Source organism: Erpetoichthys calabaricus, chromosome 3, assembly GCF_900747795.2.
Source record: "Erpetoichthys calabaricus chromosome 3, fErpCal1.3, whole genome shotgun sequence".
NCBI classification, from domain to species: domain Eukaryota; kingdom Metazoa; phylum Chordata; class Cladistia; order Polypteriformes; family Polypteridae; genus Erpetoichthys; species Erpetoichthys calabaricus.
In genome coordinates this window covers 297,947,322-297,954,769 of record NC_041396.2, presented here as the reverse complement: position 1 = coordinate 297,954,769, position 7,448 = coordinate 297,947,322, and the positions used below count along the sequence as shown (strand labels likewise).

Here is a 7,448-nt window from a genome sequence, read left to right as displayed (position 1 = left end):
TTCATTTCTTCCTCAATTTCTTGGCCCCTAGGAAGTGAACTTCGTTCTTGGAAGCGCTTTCAGCGCCTGCAGCTGCCGGCCGGTCGGCTCATTCCGTCTTGTTTTGTAGCTGGCGGTGGATGAGTCTCATTCCGTAGCAGCGCTGTTTTTTATTTACATGTTTCTTTTCCTACTTTTCATGCTGCAAGTTTTGATTTTTTTTTGTTTGTTTATGGACATCTTAAACTGAAAAACGGGGAAGTGAGGAATTGCAAGGAGCCCAAAACAGGAAACGCGGAGACCAAGAAGGCAAATGCGTGGAGTCGACCGGAGAGTCTGGATGTTCAGTGCCGGTAGGTGCGATTTACTTTCTCGCAGTTCAATTCAATGGCGCTTGATTGGTGACGGGAGCCCTTGGGGTTTGGGCCTTGGGGGTATGGGGTTTTGGGGGCCGCAAAAAAGGATACGAGTCACGAGGAGGGAATAAAACCTGGGAATGGCGGAATCATGTAGCTGTCTCAAAGATGAGGAGAACACAGGTCAGAAGGCCTGCTGTGGCGGACCTAAATGGGTCTTGGAAGAGAGATGGACGATCTGACGGACTGTAGCGACATTAGATAGAGAGATACACAGAGATGTGTGAAAGGCGCTATATAACAGATCTACAGAAGTGAAAGGTGCCATAATTAGATTACTCTAGATAAAGGGCACTATTGTGGCTCCAGGTTTTCATTCTAACCCTTTCCTTAATCGGCAAACCAGTTTGTGCTGCTGTTGACTCCTTTGCCTTCATTTTAATTGACTAGCATTTCAAACTCGGACCCCTTCATTAGCAGCCAAACAAAACAAAAATGAGATACAAACCGAGACAAGACACGAACAGCTACCCTGTGTCCACCGTACAATATCTGAAAATAAAGAAAGGGGAAGGTCTCGGTAATGTTGATCTGCTCAGGTCCACAGAACATAGTGACAGTGTCCATAGAAAAAGGAAACAACAGTTTTAGAAATGTCTGCTGTGGCAATGAAAGCAGCGACAGGCCATGGAGTTAAATGACGGGCTTAATTAACAATAAGCACCGGATCCTCATTAAGGCACTGGTTGGAGCAAAACTGGTTTGAGCTTAGCTGGTCATCAGTCAGCTCATTTCACGTCTCATTACTGTTTGCGTACCATTTAAGGAGAAAATGAAGCAATTCAGAGGACCGGATCTTAAAAAAACAAATCAATTAAATTGAAGAGAAAAGAAGTCCATTAGCAGCAAAAAAAACTGGTCACTAATTAAGAAAAGGCTGCGGTGGGCTGGCACCCTGCCCGGGGTTTGATCCTGCTTTGCGCCCTGTGTTGGCTGGGATTGGCTCCAGCAGACCCCCATGACCCTATGTTAGGATATAGCGGGTGGACAATGACTGACTGACTAATTAAGAAAAGGGTTAGAATGAAAACATACCAGCCACGCTAACACTCCATAGATACACTATTATTGCCAAAAGTTTTGGGACCCCCCCCCCCTTCCAAATCATTGAATTCAGGTGGTCCAGTCACTTCTATGGCCACAGGTGTATAACATCGAAGCCCCTCAGTATGCAGATTTGTGACAGAATGGGCCGCTCTCAGGAGCTCAGTGAATTCAAGCCTGGTACCCTGATAGGATGGCACCTGTGCAATAAGTCCATTCATGAAATGTCCTCACTACTAAATATTCCACAGTCAGCAGTCAATGGTATTACAACAAAGTGGAAGCAACTGGGAACAACAGCAACTCAGCCAACCAAGTGGTAGGCCACGTTAAATCACAGAGCAGGGGGACCGCATGCTGAGGTGTGCAGAAGTCGCCAACTTTATGCAGAGTCCATAGCTACAGATCTCCAAAAGCTCAAGAACAGTGCAGCATAGATAGAGAGCTTCATGGGATGAATGGGTCTCAATGGCCAAGCAGCTGCAGCCAAGCCTGACATCACCAAGTGCAATGCAAAGCGTCAAATGCAGTGGTGTAAAGCCCACCTCCCACCACTGGACTCGAGAGCAGTGCAGACGTGTCCTCTGGAGTGACAAATCACGCAATACAATGGACGAGTCTGGCCAGGAGAACGGGACTCGCCTGACTGCATTGTGCAAAGTGTAACGTTTGGTGGAGAGGGGATTATGGTGTGGGGTTGGCCTTGGACCCCTTAGTTCCAGTGAATGCTTCAGCATACAAAGCCATTTTGGACAATTTCACGCTCTCAAAAATGTGGGCACAGTTTGGGGATGGCAACATGACTGGGCACACACACCAGTGCACAAAGCAAGGTCTATAAAGAAATGGAGGAGCGAGTTTGGTGGAGCTGCATAGAGCCCTGACCTCAACCTGACAGACGACCTTTGGGATGAATTCGAGCGGAGACGGTGAGCGAGCCAGGCCTTCTCACCCAACATCAGTGCCTGACCTCAGAAATACTCTCCTGGTCACAAAGTCCTATTAACACACTCAGTCCTACACATCATGGAAAGCCTTCAGAGAAGAGTTGAAGCTGTTAGAGCTGCAAAGGGAGGGCCGACTCCATATTAAAGCCTATGGGATGGCATTCAAGTTCATGTGTGGGTAAGAGCAGGCGTCCTAATACTTTTGGCAATATAGTGTAGATAATAAAGGTGCTATATGAGATAGCTATATCAATGAGAGGCACTAAATGACATATACAAACAGACAGACAGACAGATAGGAGGGCACTATATAAGCAAGTAGATAGGCTTATGTCTGTAAATCCATCTATTATACAGTGCCTTTCATATCTATCTATCTATCTATCTATCTATCTATCTATCTATCTATCTATCTATCTATCTATCTATAGTCATATAGTGCCTTTCATATCTATCTATCTATCTATCTATCTATCTATTAAATTGTGCCTTTCATATCTATCTAAGGGCGGCACGGTGGCGCAGTGGGTAGCGCTGCTGCCTCGCAGTTGGGAGATCTGGGGACCTGGGTTCGATTCCCGGGTCCTCCCTGCATGGAGTTTGCATGTTCTCCCCGTGTCTGCGTGGGTTTCCTCCGGGCGCTCCGGTTTCCTCCCACATTCCAAAGACATGCAGGTTAGGTGGATTGGCGATTCTAAATTGACCCTAGTGTGTGCTTGGTGTGTGGGTGTGTTTGTGTGTGTCCTGCGGTGGGTTGGCACCCTGCCTTGTGTCCTGTGTTGGCTGGGATTGGCTCCAGCAGACCCCTGTGACCCTGTGTTCGGATTCAGCGGGTTGGAAAATGGATGGATGGATGGATATCTATCTATCTATCTATAGTCATATAGTGCCTTTCATATCTATCTATCTGTCTATCTATCTATCTATCGTCATATTGTGTCTTTCATATCTATCAATCTATCTATAGTCATATAGTGCCTTTCATATCTATCTATCTATCTATCTATCTATCTATCTATCTTTAGTGCCTTTCACATCTATCTATCTATCTATCTATAGTCATAGAGTGCCTTTCAGATCTATCTATCTATCTATCTATCTATCTATCTATCTATCTATCTATCTATCTATCTATCTATCTATCTATCGTCATATTGTGTCTTTCATATCTATCTATCTATCTATCTATCTATCTATCTATCTATCTATCTATCTATCTATCTATCTATCTATAGTCATATAGTGCCTTTCATATCTATCTATCTGTCTATCTATCTATCTATCTATCTATATATCTATCTGTCTATCTATCTATCTATCTATCTATCTATAGTCATATTGTGCCTTTCATATCTATCTATCTATCTATCTATCTATCTATCTATCTATCTATCTATCTATCTATCTATCTATCTATCTATCTTTAGTGCCTTTCACATCTATCTATCTATCTATCTATCTATCTATCTATCTATCTATCTATCTATCTATCTATCTATCTATCTATCTATCTATCTATCTATCTATCGTCATATTGTGTCTTTCATATCTATCTATCTATCTATCTATCTTTCTATCTATCTATCTATCTATTAAATTGTGCCTTTCATATCTATCTAAGGGCGGCACGGTGGCGCAGTGGGTAGCGCTGCTGCCTCGCAGTTGGGAGATCTGGGGACCTGGGTTCGATTCCCGGGTCCTCCCTGCGTGGAGTTTGCATGTTCTCCCCGTGTCTGCGTGGGTTTCCTCCGGGCGCTCCGGTTTCCTCCCACATTCCAAAGACATGCAGGTTAGGTGGATTGGCGATTCTAAATTGACCCTAGTGTGTGCTTGGTGTGTGGGTGTGTTTGTGTGTGTCCTGCGGTGGGTTGGCACCCTGCCTTGTGCCCTGTGTTGGCTGGGATTGGCTCCAGCAGACCCCCGTGACCCTGTGTTCGGATTCAGCGGGTTGGAAAATGGATGGATGGATGAATATCTATCTATCTATCTATAGTCATATAGTGCCTTTCATATCTGTCTATCTATCTGTCTATCTATCTATCTATCGTCATATTGTGTCTTTCATATCTATCTATCTATCTATCTATCTATAGTCATATAGTGCCTTTCATTATCTATCTATCTATCTATCTATCTATCTATCTATCTATCTATCTATCTATCTATCTATAGTCATAGAGTGCCTTTCAGATCTATCTATCTATCTATCTATCTATCTATCTATCTATCTATCTATCTATCTATAGTCATAGAGTGCCTTTCAGATCTATCTATCTATCTATCTATCTATCTATCTATCTATCTATCTATCTTTAGTGCCTTTCACATCTATCTATCTATCTATCTATCTATCTATCTATCTATCTATCTATCTATCTATCTATCTATCTATCTATCTATCTATCTATCATATAGTGCCTTTCACATCTATTTATCAATGTATTATACAGTTCCTTTAATGCCCATCTATTTTATATTTTGTTTTTTTATCTAGATTTTCTTTTGTCTACTCTACCTCTCATATAGTGCCTTTCACATGCATGTTGTCTTTTATCTCTTTCTCTTATATAGCGCCTTTCATATCTATTTTACATGTTGCCTTTAGTCAGTATTTAGTTAACTTGTACATCACCACTCTTCATTGTGGACTACCATGGACATTTATTTTTGATCTCCTTTTTAAAGTTAATGTTAGTTCATGGACTGAGGTGTGTGTTGCCCCTCGGTGTGTGTTGCCTCTCACTGTGTCTGCCCTCATTTTGAGCCCCCGTCACTTCTGAGGTTTTTCTAGCTGAGCAGTTTCAATGGTTGAACATGCAGTAAGCACAGCATCTTAATCTGCTGCTAACCCTTTGATGGTGAGATGTCAGGTTTGTGTAAATGAAGCGATTCTCACCCAGAGGTCCTACAGATGTTCCTGCTGTACTCTGTGGAGGTGCCACTCACACTGATGGTGTGCCATGCTTGCTGTCTCTTAAATTATTCTTTCTTTCTGCATGTCCATCTGCATCCAAGTCAGCATATCTATAATGGAACCCAGCAGATTTACCTGCCATCCCTCATGTACTGTCTATATTAGAGGATTTACAACACCAAACAAGCCCCCAGGGAGCAGGGGAGTTTATTTGGAAGGCGAATGGTAAATGAGGAAAAAGTGGAAAATGCAGGAAAGGAGGAAGGCAAATATGAAGTGATGGTCTGAAATACAAGAAAAGAGGGTGATACGGAAGGGGGATAAGTATGATAACATGAAAAATATATATAAGGTTGGAATATGGGGGAAGGAAGGGAATGAAGAAATGACAAGAAGATGTCCAAAATGAGGGAGGAGTATAGGAAAAGAGAGCAAAAGATGGACTTGATTTGGAAAAATGGTGGCAGAGATTGTGATAGGAGAGGTGCAGTAAAGGTAGAAAGGTGCATTATGGGAAAATGATATGGAATACAGGGGTCCCAACACAATACTGGCTGTTATTCAGGCAATGTTACTGCCCTGGCTTAAGTTTATTTTTTTATAAGTTGTTAAATCTGTTTTTGATTTTGTTCTGATGTTATGTTAAACAAGCATAAGTACCTGCCATCGCCCAAGTATGTTTGTTTAATAGATTACTGAAAATTTGCTCTATTTGGGTCTGATTGGATTCAATAATGGTGGTAACTCCTTGCTGGTTTGGAGGCCTGAAAGTTTTTATTCCCTGGTGTACTGTAATTATTAATTACACATTAATAAATTGCATGCCTTGTTGATTAATTAAATCCATGGAACTATATTAATAATTTTCTGAAATGATGAAAGGTAGAGGTTTCCGGTTATCCTCTCCCTTAAAGTTGTTTTTACTTTTAAATAAACTTTTAAAAGCCTGTGTTCCACTTTGGACCCGTGTAGGCCCTGAAGCCTGCCTTTTGAGTTTGTGGCCAGGACGCCTGGGGTGAGGCCTGTTTCTGCCTGGTCAGGTTTTGATGTCAATTTGTTAGGAGGCTAACAGAATGTCAGGTTATATAGCACCTTGATGTGTGGAGTACAAGTCACAGGAGGGTCAGCTCAAGCTTTATAACACACTGGTGAGGCCTCATCTGGAGTCATGGGTGCAGTTTTGGTCTACAAAATGGACATAGCAGCACAAGAAAAGGTCCAGATGAGAGCGACTAGGCTGATTGAAGGACTGAGAGGTGTGAACAAAGAGGAATGACAGAAGGAGCCAAGCTTTTACAGTTTAAGCAAAAGAAGATGAAGAGGAGACCTGACTGAAGTGTTTAAAATGATGAAGTGAATTAGTCCAGTGGATCGAGACGGTGACTTTAAAATGAGTTCATGAAGAACACGGGGGGAATAGTTGGAAACTTGTGAATGGGAAATTTCACACACACATTAGGAAGTGTGTCTTTACACAAAGAACGATAGACACTTGGAAAAAGTGACCAAGTAGTATGGTAGACAGGAGGAATTTAGGGACTTCCAAAACACGACTTGATGTTATTTTAGAAGAATTAAATGGAGAGGACTGAGGAGCTTTGTTGAGCTGAATGGCCTGTTCTCGTCTAGATTGTTCCAATGTTCTAATGTCTGAAAATCAGAAGCACACTTTATGAGAAGTATTTAGGAGTCGTAGTGGACTCTAACTATCGACTTCCCAACAGTGTTCAGAAGCCATTAAAAAGGCTAACAGACTGTCAGGTTATATAGCACCTTGATGTGTGGAGTACAAGTCACAGAAGGTTCTGCTCAAGCTTTATAACTCACTGGTGAGGCCTCATCTGGAGTACTGAGTGTGGTTTTGGTCTCCAGGCTACAAAAAGGACATAGCAGCACAAGAGAAGGTACAGAGAAGAGCGACGAGGCTGATTAGAGGACTGAGAGGTGTGAATAAAGAGGATTGACAGAAGGAGCTGAGCCTTTACAGTTTAAGCAAAAGCAGATGAAGAGGAGACCTGACTGAAGTGTTTAAAATGATGAAGGGAATTAGTCCAGTGGATCGAGACGGTGACTTTAAAATGAGCTCATGAAGAACACGGGGGGCACAGTTGGAAACTTGCGAAGGGGAAATTTCACACACACATTGGG

General features: G+C 42.3%; 1 protein-coding gene across 1 annotated transcript in view; it reads left to right on the top strand.

The window, feature by feature from the left end:
- The first annotated feature begins 206 nt into the window (after positions 1–206).
- The window catches only part of znf385a (zinc finger protein 385A), a 317,688-nt gene continuing 310,446 nt past the window's right edge, over positions 207–7,448 (top strand). Inside the window, exon 1 of the transcript XR_007934492.1 lies at positions 207–332. The gene's annotated coding sequence lies outside the window, so the exon portion shown is untranslated. The remainder of the gene's footprint in view (positions 333–7,448) is intronic.